The 14,279-nt window shown below is 40.7% G+C and overlaps 1 long non-coding RNA gene across 1 annotated transcript; it reads right to left on the bottom strand.

Moving 5' to 3' along the window:
• Positions 1-13,193: 13,193 nt before the first annotated feature.
• Positions 13,194-14,022, bottom strand: LOC139435123 (uncharacterized). The gene is made up of 3 exons (XR_011644397.1): positions 13,890-14,022; positions 13,440-13,500; positions 13,194-13,327 (listed from the first exon to the last, which is right to left on the bottom strand). It is a non-coding gene; the product is annotated as an uncharacterized lncRNA (long non-coding RNA).
• Positions 14,023-14,279: the final 257 nt, after the last annotated feature.

The raw sequence follows: 14,279 nt of genomic DNA on the forward strand, positions 1-14,279 counted from the left end.
CCAGTCTCACAAAAAAACGTGTAATAACTACGTTGGTCCACAACGTAGGACATAGTATTTCGACAAAAACGCCCTTCATTCCAATGGCTGGCATCTATGTCACGTGATCTTCAAATTTCTCCCTGCAGAAAAAAAAAACATGGCCGAACTTCGTTTTATTCTCAGTGGAAAATGCCTATTTTAAAGTTAGTTTGGCCATTAAAATTCGTTTTGATGTCATTTGATGCACGAAATATGAGTTGTTATTTCAGATTATGTGTGCAGTGGATGTACATGATCTTTAGTTTGCTAGTTATTACGAAGATTACTTCAGGAAATTGTGTCCATACAACGTTTTTATTGTTACCAAGGTGGTTTCTAGGGACGCTGCTATCGATATTATTTCTGATATGTTGTGTAACTGCTTAATGGTGTTATCTCTATTGCTACCCCCTTCCCCTGGCCCACAGCGCAAACGTATTAGTTTAACAACATCTGTATTTACACCATAAAGGTGCACAGCTGATATAAAGGGACACCTAGTGGTTAAAGCATGTTATTGAATTTCATTATTTTTATTATTAGATATTAATAGGATCCCTAAAGTATATTCATTAATCGTTATTCTCTACTAATAGTTAATTAAAGACAGTATATAATGACTATTTTGCACATCCCTTTCAAGATCTCAAGATGTTCTAAGGTGTATTGACATATACATGTTTATGTATGTTTTGAAGAATAGCCAATGCTCATGCTAGTGCTAATGGGGATCCTTATAAAGACATAAAGACAAACGGTGTAGTTATGCAATGAATGAAAAACTTGGGTCGCAGGTTCCTCAATAGTGCATTACAAGACATCTATCAATATTTGTGCATACCTCCAGCAATGTTAACTATGTTGAAGCACTTATTTTAACTGATATTATACATATGTATTATACTCTTATAAGATGTATGTAGATATTTCATCTCCGGCCTTGTCAGGTATTGTTGCGAGGTGGGGGTTTTTACAACCCAACTCCTCACCGCGTGTTGTTTTGACGAGTCCTGCTTGAAATCATAACAGGGAAGGAATTAGAAGACAACAGGATACCAGTTAAACAATAATCCGTTTTAATTAAACAAAGTAGTATAATGCAATACGATATAATATAATACATTACTTATACAATTCAAATAATCATATAAGCAATGTGTGGAGTACTCCCGCCCTTATTCACGCACTGCGGACATCCTATTCGTCTTGACAGCGTATGAAGAGAGAACTAACCACCAGAAAAACATTTCCCTAGTGTAAAGAAGGGGTGGTGTTTCATTGGGGAGATACCAAAACGCTATCTCACAGGGAAATCAGCGTCTGGCAGCTTTGAAAGCCACAGGTGTTGGGAAGGCACCCCATTAAAACTCAAGGAAAATGTCCCTCCCCATTTGTAAAACTTATCGATGGTTTAACCCAGAAAACATTATCAGGGATAATCTTTACACTCCAAACAGAAATCACCCTTAATTCTGCATCTTCCTTCTTCACAAATAGCTTAAAACACTCTTTTGATAAACAGGTAAACAGTCAAAGAAAAAACTATTGTGCTCATCTATTTCTAACAAAAAAGGGAACATTGTTTCAGAAATCTATAAAAAAACCTCTCTATATTGGAGAGGAAAAATGTACCTTTTGTTCCTTCAACTATTAACACACAGGAATGTATAAACTCACACATACTTATTCAAGATACATAGATTTCCTTAAAACCTGGCCTGCCAGAGATCTCAAACAGAATTTCCTCTCCCCTGGCCCACACCCCCTGTGCTGCATACCTCGACCTCCCCCACTGCAATAAAACTCATTTTTTACAGCCCTTTGTCTCTCGCCATTTTAGTCCTCACATTTATGAAAGGATCAAAACAGAGAAATCAGTATAAAACACAAACACAGGTATTGCTTGAACAGTATTCACTTAACTGCTACTATTTGATAATTACCAGGGAACTCAACAGACCTCTTTTAATGTCTGGAAAGTGCAACAAGACTTTCTGCCCTTTTACATGTATCACAGTTCTTTGGTACAATATCTCACATCAATTTCCACAGTATTGAACAATCAATAAATAAAGAACACAGAATTATTAAATATAAAACACAGAATTTGTGTGATTATACTAAATGATTTACAAATAAACACCACTGCATATTTACAACTGTTACACATGCTGATGTAACGCAAATGTTTCCAACTTGGGATCAATAAAGTATATCTTATATTAAGATGATCGATGGCTACTGCCATATTTGCAAAATGTGCCTCTGAACCTTGACAAGTGCATGTTTCAGGCTTATCAATGAACAACAGGAGGGGTCACATACATAAGACCAGCTGTTAAATAAAGCTCTTCTGACCTTAGCTGGCATGTGTGTATATATTAATGCTGCCCATTATGGGCACAAGCTATTTTCACCCATTTATTAATTATATGTTTTAAATTTGAGTGTTTCCTATCCCCTAAACCTCCAGGGATGTACACAGTTGAATACTGGCAACTAGTGATGGCAAAATGAAGCTTTGAATGAAGCTTCGAACCACTTGGACAATTGTGTCGGAAATAGGTTCATTTCTCGAAGCTTCAGTTACAGCGACCTCTCCTGGCGAAGTGCAAGGCTGCAGTGGATTTAACGTATCTTTGCCTTGAAAAATATTCGATGCACACACACACTAAGACTGAATATCATGTTCTATTTGCAATTAAAGATTGATAATTGTGTGTATTGGGTTAATGAGAAGAGACTAGAGAGTGCTGGACCTTTTTTTGGGCTGAGAGGGCCTTTTATCAGTTATTAAAGTATTAAAGTTGAAAAGCAATGATTAAAAGTTGAACTATTCCAGGCTTTGAACCAGCTGCGCGGAGGACATCGCCGCACCCTGGCCGCCGGCTCTATCCACTGGGCTATCTATTCCTTAGACCATTGAAGTGTTTTTAATTTTATGTTACTCATTTTCTTTTTGTTCACAGCTTCTCCACATTTCGAAGTGTTTCACGAGCCATAACGACCTATCTTTCTTCCTGGCTTGCTCTATAATGATCCAATTCAAATGCAATGCCAACAACAACTCAACAGCAACAACAACCCACACATTGCGCATTGTTTAGAGCGGTTATAAAGTGTTGAAGCGCTCAAATTTGAAACGGTTTCAACCTGTCACCTGTCAGAATCGAGACGAGGCAGTGCATTGAATCGCGTGAATGGACCGTGAACCAGTCAAGTGATTCATTCAGGAAATGAAGCAGTTGCTGGTTCGGACGTCACATGTCACGTGACTTGAAGCAGTTGCTGCTTCGGACGTCACATGTCACGTGATTTGAAGCAAGCTTCGAAGCACTGCTTCTATGGAATAGGAAGTCCAGGGTTGAAGCTCCGTTCGAAGCTTCAGTGTCAAACTGCCATCACTACTGGCAACTTCTTATTATGGGAAATATGAAAACGTCTTTTAAAACTACAACTCCCAGTAGAGACGTGCCATAGATAGAGAACATGTTGCGAAACACAATAGCCAGCATGTGTAGTTCTGGGGACGGGGAGGGGGGGACGGGGTGGTCCCGTTCAAATCCAGTTTTGGACAGTCTGCCGTGGTTCGATCCCATTTCAAGTGCTGTTCGACGCTCGGCTTAACCCTCGGAGCACACTCTCCAATCACAGAGCTTGAGGACTATCACAGGGTATGTCAAGCGAAGCGGAGAGAATACTTACTTCCGGGTGTAATATTCTCTAAAGCAAATGAGCTGGTCCGACCCTCGGTCCTGACGGACTCCAACTTGTGTTTATTAATCAAACAAATAAATAAACACAAGGATAATTATGTGTTATTGTTGAGTAAATGGAGAATTACAACCGTGTATTACAATGCCGTTATGTGATGACTTTCAAAGAGAAAAGCAAGCACACTCGGAATAAAGTATTATTATTATTTTTAAATGTTTTCGGTCTGTTTCCGGTATTTGTTAATGACGATGTGCTGTGAGATGTGAGACTGGAATTGCACAGGGGGAAAATAACGTAGGCTATCTTTAGATGCGGATTTTGTTAAACTAATATGTTTAGGCTGTAGACCAACACTATACATTGACGGGGAAGGGGGTAGCAATAAAGATAACACCATTAAACAGTTACACAACATAACAGAAATAATATCGATAGCAGCGTCCCTAGCAACCACCTTGGTAACAATGAAAACGTTGTATAGACACAATTTTCTCAAGTAATCTTCGTAATAACTAGCAAACTAAAGATCATGTACATCCACTGCACAAATAATCTGAAATAACAACTCATATTTCTCGCATCAAATTACATCAAAATGCATTTTAATGGCCAAACTAACCTTAAAATAGGCATTTTCCACCGAGAATAAAACAAAGTTCGGCCATGTTTTTTTTTTCTGCAGGGAGGAATTTGAAGATCACGTGACATAGACGCCAGCCATTGGAATTAATGGTGAAAAAAAACGTAGGGATCTTACCATTTAAGAGGCGTTTTTGTGGAAATACTACGTCCCAAGTTGTGGACCAACTAAGTTATTACACGTTTTTTTATGAGACTGGGTTGGTAGTTTGGCTGCCAGTGCTTCAAAAGTGCTACATACAGCACATTCCTTCGCTGTTGTTGCAGCTAATGGTTAAGCGGTGCCAAGTAATATATTGATTTATAGTGGCATTTAAACCTGACAATGACAACGTTAATGCTGAATAGACAGAGATGTGTCACATAAATTACCATTAATGCTGAATCCATCCTTTTTCGTAGCTGTCACATCTTATAGTAAAGGTTCGGATATTCACAGTTTATGTAGGTTAGGATTTAAAGATGTGCAGGGATTGCAAGATACTGCAAAAACTGTAAATCTAAAAAAATAAAAAGAGTAGAAGTATAAGGTATTAGATGGTAGTTGTGGGGAGCAATAAGGCGATTTTCTGGTGAGTTTTAGGGAGCGTGACATCTCATGGGAACAAACTGTTGAGGTGTTGTGTGACCTCACTCCCAGGGGAAAGTCTTTCAGTACGGATAGCATCTAGGGGAGACAGGTATGTTGACAGTTCTTCCTGACCCTATGCTCACTCCGGCATCATTCCTTCCTGTTTGTTGAAGTCTTCTGCTCAGCAGTTGAGGCACAATATTGCAGCTACAGTAATCGCTGTAAGAAAAGCCAGATATATAGGTCTGTAAAAATGCCCCTGGACAATAAACCTAGGTATTCTTGTCAGATCTTTTTTTGTCATTTATCATATGGAGAATATCTTCCATTTATGTTTTTGATTGGGTATGACATTCTTAACACCAGACACATTTGTCCGATCCCACAATTAAAGTGTATTCCATTAAAGCATTTATTGTTTTTTATGCTCAACCCTCTTGAAATCACTTAATCTTGCCCTCCCTTGATGATACTGCAGTTCCATTAGCCATTAATTCAGCTGCTCAACTTGTACTATCAGATCAGAAAGTCACATCTAAAAATCCCTTCTTTTCTCTCATACCGTTTTATTGTTGTCCTAGTACTGTATGAGCACTGTTTACCTGTCCACATGCAATCTTTAATTCCCAATACATAGCTCTCCCTTTTCGTTTGTCTCTCAGAGCCTTCTTTGGCTCCTGACTCTCATGCTTATTTACTGCCAACCATCCCTCCCACTTGGCAGCTGGACACATTTTGGGTCATTAAATCCCCTTTGAGAATTGTAACGATGTGCTGAAACCCCACACCCCCCAAATGAACTTATGTCCTCAAACCTACCCTACTTAGCAGTTGTCCCAAGCACAGCACCCACACCAGGCCTGGTTCCAGAACAAAATGACTCAGGGTGCATCTGAGATTAGAGAGGGTGCAGTGGTAAAGTGCTATTTTTATAAGTGAGGAGTGGACCTAACACCCTCTAGGGGGGTCCTCACCTCCTCTAGGGGTCCAGGGGCATGCCCCCCCGGGAAGATTTTTTTTAATATTGAAGTTCAAAGCATCAATCTGGTGCACTTTGAGAGCAAAATTAAGAAATATATGGATCTGTGCTCTTTGCATGATTCATGCCTTCCCAGTCCCTTATCACGTACAACAGCATGGCACCAGTTGTTGTAGCCAGTTGTGGTGAAGGCATCTGACTTACTTGAACCGAAATGTCTACATGCATAGCAGAAGAAGGCATCTTTTTTACAGCCAATCTCTGTTTTGAAACCATGAGCTGAAAAATGAGCGCCTTACCCCACTGTACAGGCGAGTTGGGTACTTTTTTAAATATACCTGGGCAGACTCTGTTTTGTCGAGGTCCTCTGGCACTTGCGGGCCGCTGAGGGGTGGCGGTGTTTGGGGCAACAAAGACGGCTGCTCCGCCTCCGTGGGCGAGGTGGGCAAAGCCGGCGAGTCGGGCGGGAGGACGTTAGTGTCCACGACAGTGGCCGCGGGTAACGTAATGTCCCCATGATCTGAACTGTTATTACCTGCAGTAGATGCAGTGTTACTGCTGGCGATAAGGGCTGGTTGTTTTAACCATTTTCTGATGTCCATCACCGACTGCTGTGTAAGCACCTTGCAGATGACAAACGCGCAGCGGCACAGGTCACGCGCACCTGACATGATAATGTTACTTACCGTTTAAATTGACCAAATAAATGCAGCAGACAATGTTATTTAACCACAATTACAATTTATTTTATTTCAACTATATTCTTCTTCTTCTTCTTCTTCTTCTTATTACTATTATTATTATTGTTATTATATATGTAATATTTTTGACTTTTCATTTTTTTTTTACTTTTCAAATGAGGGTGCAATGCACCCTTATGCACCCCCGTAGAATCGGGCCTGATAGGACTAGAATTCTAGTCCTATCAATTCACATTCAATCGTTTTAAATACCACTCCTATGTTTTTCTTGCATTTTGAGATTTTTTTTATTGTTTTGTCTTGAAGAGATTACGTTTTGTGAAGTGTACTTGATTAAATTGATAAGGGGTGCTGTTTTTAGAGTCATCATAGTTAAAAAACAGGCGAAAAACTGTGATTTTGTCCGATGGGGTCAATGTTTCAAACAGTGAGCAAGCGAGCAAGTTGCTTCATTCAGTCATCACTCTGCATGCTTTTGTCTGTCATTGCTTCAGAGGAGCGAGCCCATACACTGTATATAAGAAGTGGACATGAAATCACCAATTGGTTTGTGGGCCACCATTTTGAAGCCACCATTTTGAAGCCTCCAGTTTAGCGTTTTGACCATCTTGGTTTTTAGGAACCATACGTGTCACGGCAGGGTGGAGTAAAGTAAAAGTGAATACAGATTTTTTTAAATTCTGATGGGATTGGATTAAAGTTCTTAGGCAAAACACAGACAACAGTCAAACCAGCAACGTACTAGCGACCTGTCAATCACAGGGTAGCCACGCCCTGAACAGGTTAAGAAATCAATTTTAATCTAAATTGGACAACAATATACAAAAAGAGCAGACGCATATATTAAACGATGGGATTGGATTAAAGTTCTTAGGCAAAACACAGACAACAGTCAAACCAGACAACGTACTAGCGACCTGTCAATCACAGGGTAGCCACGCCCTGAACAGGTTAAGAAATTAATCTAAATTGGACAACAATATACAAAAAGAGCAGACACATATATTAAACTAGCTACTCAGACAATCATTTTGTTGGGGAAAAGTTTATTGAGGTCATAAAAGAAGTAAAAAGACATACATTTCTCCCAGACTTCTATACAACCAGACTTTGGAGTAGCCACTATTAGAAATAATGCACGTTTAAAGCACTTCTGCATTGGCTTCGGACTCAAAGGTTTCTGCTTTAATGCACCGCACGATGACAGACACAGGGAGGCCTGTTAATTCAGATATAGTCAATCATAACTGTTACGAATGGCTGAAGCAGGTAGGACTCAAATGCAGCATAACGAAAAGCGAGCTTTATTAAATAATAAAGCTGTGGCAAAAACAAGGCAGAATCCAAAATATCCAAAGCAGCACAAGGAACACAGACAGTGGAATAACATGGAGGGGAAACAATGAACCGACATGGAACACAGGGGAAGACTAGACTAAATACACAGAAGGGTAATCACAGAACACGACACAGCTGAACAGGGGAGGAGAAACACAAGGACAACAGGTGAACACAATCGAGTAATCAGGGAGGGAAACAGACAGAAAGCAGACAGGCAGGAAACGGGGGTGAACACTTTACACAATAAGACAGGAAACCCAAAGACAAGAAAAACACCAACACAGACAAAACTACAAACGTGACATAACCTGAGAATCGTGACAATAACAACATAATACAGCACATTCAAAAGCAACATTCATTGTTTCTTGAAGAAAAACTTGTCTTGGTCAAGAACTACAGTATGGCATGTGGTAACCTTTAGGAAACCGCTCAGTATGTAGCAGAGATGGAGTACTCGAGTCCTGGACTCGGACTCGAGTCGGACTTGAGTGCCGATTTTCGGGACTCGTGACTCGACTCGGACTCGCACACTGATTGACGCGACTCGGACTTGTACCCGTGAATTCTCGCGCAGGATGACTTGGACTCGGACTCGGACTCGTGAATTCCCCCCCCCCCACGATGACTCGGACTCGACTCGTACATTGACGCTCCGACTTGGACTCGGACTCGAGCACATTTTCTCTGGAGTCTGATGTCCTCTATCCTGTATGGCGAGTTCACGTACTGGGCCCCGCTATTCCAGTCTAGAGAGACACACCCCGCATCATGCTGTATGCTTTCACACATTCTGCTTCCACATTGGAAAAGAGCAAAATGCTCGTTATGTGGAAACAATATTGAAGAGAAGGCTCCGTAACACATTACTCTAAGGATCGAGTTCAGACATACAGGCTGTCTTGAACACTATCATCAGAGTAACGTGATCTAATCAATAAATAAAGATTCAGCCATAACACGAAAGCACATGGCTACTTAACATGCATAATGACATCATTTTGCATGCTAAGTAGCCATGTGCTTTCTGGGGCTAAATCTTTATCGATAAACTGATTTAACCCGTAAAAGTTCCTTCAAAATAAGAGTCCCGATCTTATTAATATCAAAATAAAAGTGCAAAACGAAAACTTTACCATAGGAAAATATTGGCATACAAATATAATCACTTCTCTAAAAGGTAACTCATTTTAAATATAGTTTATTTATATATAATAATAATATTAATATTAGAAATAAGCTTTATATTTGTATAGCACCTATTACAAGAATTGTAGCCAAACTCGCTTCACAGCAGTTCAATAGACAGGATAAAAGCAATGTAGAGGAGCAGCTACATTTCAAAACATTATATCCACGAAGATTAATACATGAAGACTTGTGACTCGGACTTGACTTGGACTCTTCTTAAGTGACTCGGAATTGGACTCGGACTCGAACACAGGTAATGATGACTCGGACTCGGACTCGACTTGGACACTCCTTTGGTGACTCAGACTTGGACTCGGACTCGACTACGACTCTCCCTTGGTGACTCGGACTTGGACTTGGACTCGAAGAGTGGTGACTCGAGGGTGACTTGGACTCGTGAATTGGTAACTTGACTACAACACTGGACAACACACTCTCACTCCCTAAACGTCCAGGAGCGACGCTTGGTCAGGGTGACCGTGGCGTACAGTTGGGACGCGCCGAGACTCCTTCAGCTTCATAAACGGACGCAAAGAGCATTCAACTGATTGCAATGTATTCCCATCGGCAGCGGTATTTGACGCTCAGGGAAGCACTGCATCCATGTATGTCGGCAGCTCTTAAAGGCAATCTGAGCGTCCATTCCCATTGGATAACGGAGAATTGTACACCCGGAAGTAAGTATTCTCCTTACTGTCGATTGATTTGACAGTGATATCTCCACTACTCATCAACTAAAAAACACCAGATTACCCTTGTTAATTAAACGACATTGATAGGTTTAAATTGTGGACAATGCTTTTGTGTTTTTCCCCTTCAATTCTGAGAAACAACTTGTTTTCTCTGAAATGTGGAGCGCCAAAGAGACTAAACTACCCACAATCCCCAGCTATTGTTGTGACGACGCCTGTCTGATTTGACAAACCTCGTGATAAGTCAACAAGTTCTGTGATTGGATGAAACATAAATTCATACAAAACAAGTCCAACCCTGTCTCCTAAAAATTACGTTCCCACAGAACTAAACTGCATTCTCAATTACGTTTAGCGAGAAACTTATTTTCTCCCATGTTACGTTTGTTATGAACGTATCTTAAATACGTTTATTTTCTACATATCTTTGCCATTTATTGTCTTGCTTATAATAATGATAATAGTCATTTATAAATATAATTTTAGAGCACACCTTTGAAATCGAGAATCGGGCTCGATATATGGTTAAATTAAAATCAGTAGGCGAGGCGGTAATTTCGCCAGCTGTTACTCTCATGAGCGAGGCAGAAAATAATAGTATTCGAACTGGAGTTCCCCAGCACCCCCCTTGATCTGATGATCAGATGCACAGACCACTGCGCCACCCGTTCCGTCAGCCACTGCTCCTTTGCCAAAGCCTCAACCAAGGGGCAGTAAACAACTCCCTTGTACTGGCTGTGTCCAGTTTCCGCTGTTTTGCACGTGTTGTGCACAACCTTGCGGGTCAGCTTTCGGGTGGTTGGAGCAGGAGCAGGAGCAGGAGCAGGAAGAACAGAGGAGAGGCTGGCATTCGGAGCCTGTGGAGCAGCGACCTGGACCGGCACCTGTGAGGTCACTGGATTAAAAATCCAGGAGCAATGGCCCAAAGTTGGAGCAGGGAAGAGCTGTGGCTGCATGCCGCACCATCTGAGGGCCAGAGGAAAGCTGGGGTGGAGCAGGGAATAGCTGCCGCACCATCTGAGGGCCAGAGGGTGGAGCAGGGAATAGCTGCCGCACCATCTGAGGGCCAGAGGGTGGAGCAGGGAATAGCTGCCGCACCATCTGAGGGCCAGAGGGTGAAGTAGGGAATAGCTGCAGCACCATCTGAGGGCCAGAGGGTGGAGCAGGGAATAGCTGCAGCTGGGGACGCAGCTTTAAAGTTGCCGGTGTTGCTGTTGTGGGCGAGGCCTTCCTCTTTAGCTTTACCTGGCCAACGGTGCTACTTGGGCAAACCCTGTCTCCTAAAAATTACGTTCCCACAGAACTAAACTGCATTCTCAATTACGTTTAGCTAGAAACGTATTTACTCCCACGTTACGTTTGTTATGAACGTATCTCAAATACGTTTATTTTCTACATATCTTCTAGAAACATGTTTTCTCCCAGGTTACGTTCCTTATGAACGTATCTGAAATACGTTTATTTTCTACATATCTTTGCCATTTATTGTCTTGCTTATAATAATGATAATAGTCATTTATAAATATCATTTTAGAGCACACCTTTGAAATCGACAATCGGGCTCGATATATGGTTAAATTAAAATCAGTAGGCGAGGCTATAATTTCGCCAGCTGTTACTCTCATGTGCGAGGCAGAACATAATAGTTTTAACATGCCAAAAAGCTGCTGTGTCGTTCATTGCACCTCAAACATTAAAACAAATCCAGAGTTACGTGTTTCTGTACTTCCTCTAAGAAGAAAGGACAGTAACAGAAGATCTCTGTGGCTTCAGGCTTGATCGCCGTTCAAATGACAGCGTTGGTTTCCCCAAAAGTGGGCGGGGCTGTAAAGTGAAGTAGATTTTACTGTCATCTATTATTCAAAACCATTCTATTTATTCTAACGTATTACATGCCAGTGTTTTATCTTTTTATTTATTTGTTTTTATTTTAAATCGTATAATGTCGGACTTTTTTTGTCGTCTTTGAGGAAAAGAAATGGGGTTTAGAGATTCAAAATACTGAAATCTGTATTTTTTTAAATCTCTTCCTTCTAATTTGTTATTCTTTTCTAAATAACACACTGTTATTTACTCAACAATACCACACAATTATCCTTGTTTTTATTTATTCGTTTAATTCTATAATCTTGGGCATTTTAGCATGCTTTTTCGCCGTAAATAAAGTCACCAGAAACAGACGGGACATTTCGAGATTTAGGATGGCCCAAGACACTACACTACCCATAATCCCCAGCTATCGTTTGGGACTACAGTCCCGTTGACAAACCCCGTGATGTTGCGCCAAGGTTACGCCGAGCGTCAAGCTCTTTGAAATGGAACGAAACCACGGCAGACTATTCAAAACTGGACTCGAACGCCCCACCAGAACTACACATGCTGGCCAGAGCTATTTAATAGAAGAGTTACGACACCGGAAGTCCAAAAACGGTTATCGTCACGTGGTTCATGTAGACGAGGGATCGTTCCCCGGAAGTTCATGGCGAGCAATGTGAATGCATTGATAACAGGAGATAGAACTACGATTTTTGGTAATTATTAGTGAATAAAAGTTTTGATTTGCAATATTTATACAACAAATCGATATGTGTATGTATTTACATCAATATGTTTTCAAAAATAAAATCGAATTTGCTAATATTAAGTGATAATATTAGGATTAGTGTGAACAACTAGTTTACATGTTACTAACAGTGCCTTGGTTAAAGAGCCTGTTGCTGTTTATTTATAGCTTTGAATTATTTCAAACCAATATTATCTTCTTAAACTTGTAGTTTGGTAGTCAGGAGCATCACTTTCTAATGTTTATTGATACATTTAGAGGGAGGGGATCTAAAGTAATGCTTTAAAATTCAGATTGGATTCATTTCTACCATTTTCTTAAATTCATGGTAGTTTCAGTAATCCCCTGGTAATTGAGGACACAAGTTATCTAAATGACTAATGTCGTCTTTATGGCTTTCAGAAAGGACAGGAGACCGACAGGATATGATGATGATGTTAAATGTGTTGCTTTAGGAACATCCATTGCAAATACATGGAATTCAATAAACATAGAAGAGCATATCATGCAGTTTGTCGGTGCCTTTTCCTCCGTGTTGACCTGGTTTGCTGTGCTGCCTCCTAGTCGCCACCATGGTTTGCTGTGCTGCCTGGGGATGCTCCAATCGCTCAGAGAAAGGAGTACGAATGTACGGCTTCCCCACTGACACAGAGCGGAGGAAAAAATGGCTGGCTCAAGTCAGCAGGAGCAATTTCACGACCAACAGCACCAAAATATGTGATTTATATACAAACACTGCATTTGCACTTTTTCACAAAACGAAAACCACACCATTGGGAAAGCTTAATGTTTTGTTTAATACAAAAAAACAGGGAAAGGCTTGAAAAACACTGAGAGTTGAGACTCAGGGTGCAGAGTGAGGGTCTCAGTGCAGGTATTCAGGCTCCATTGAACCCCCCTCTGGTTCTTGTGCTGAGAGAGGGAGCAACAGACAGGAGAAAGGGTTATACACACCTATATAGCACACCTATTGCCTTGGGGAGATAACGTGTTTACTTATATAAAACAGTAGTATTAAACGTACCTTGTGTTTTCACTCTCACTTAAGTCCCTCTCCCTTTGCCATCAATCCAAAATCAGCTGTGCTGTAACATTATACAGACAGGTAATAATCAACAGAATCACAAAGACACAATATGGCTCTGCTAAAAACACTCACTCTTACACGCACCAAAGTTATATTTATCTAATATTTAACTCCCTCCACCCCCGCATACAATCCCGTTTAGAAGCCCCTCTTCTCTAATTCAACATGTTGGACGAAATGACATAGAGAGAACGGAATTTACAATTAAAAGGCTGTTCAACGTGTGTTGCTAACTTGCTTCGGTATGCTAGCTTAATCTGTTATCTGTAAACGTTCCCTAAATCTACTAATTTAGGGATAATCCACTGACATCCTTTAATACACATGTTCATTTGAATCAGATGTACTGATAATATCCGCAATATACATCTTTAAACTTCTTCTTACCTTTAAAAGTCCGTCACGAACGGTCTATTATGCAGCAACTCCACAGCTCTGCCAGCCTTGGCGCTAACTTCCGGGGAACGATTGAGAGGCTCCACGATCCGCCATTGCTGTAAAAAAGTGGTCCATTGGAGTGAACGGAGATGTCGTAACTCTTCTATTAAATGGCTCTGATGCTGGCTATTGTGTTTCGCAACATGTTCTCTATGGCACGTCTCTACTGGGAATTGTAGTTTTAAAAGACGTTTTTTCCCAAATGTAGAAGTTGACAGTATTAAACTGTGTACAGCCCTGGAGGTTTAGGCGATAGGAAACACATTGGTGTGTACACATTTAAAACATGTAATTACTAAATGGGTGAAAATCGCTTGTATCCATAATGGGCAGCATTAA

Source organism: Pseudochaenichthys georgianus, chromosome 14, assembly GCF_902827115.2.
Source record: "Pseudochaenichthys georgianus chromosome 14, fPseGeo1.2, whole genome shotgun sequence".
Classification (NCBI taxonomy): Eukaryota; Metazoa; Chordata; class Actinopteri; order Perciformes; family Channichthyidae; genus Pseudochaenichthys; species Pseudochaenichthys georgianus.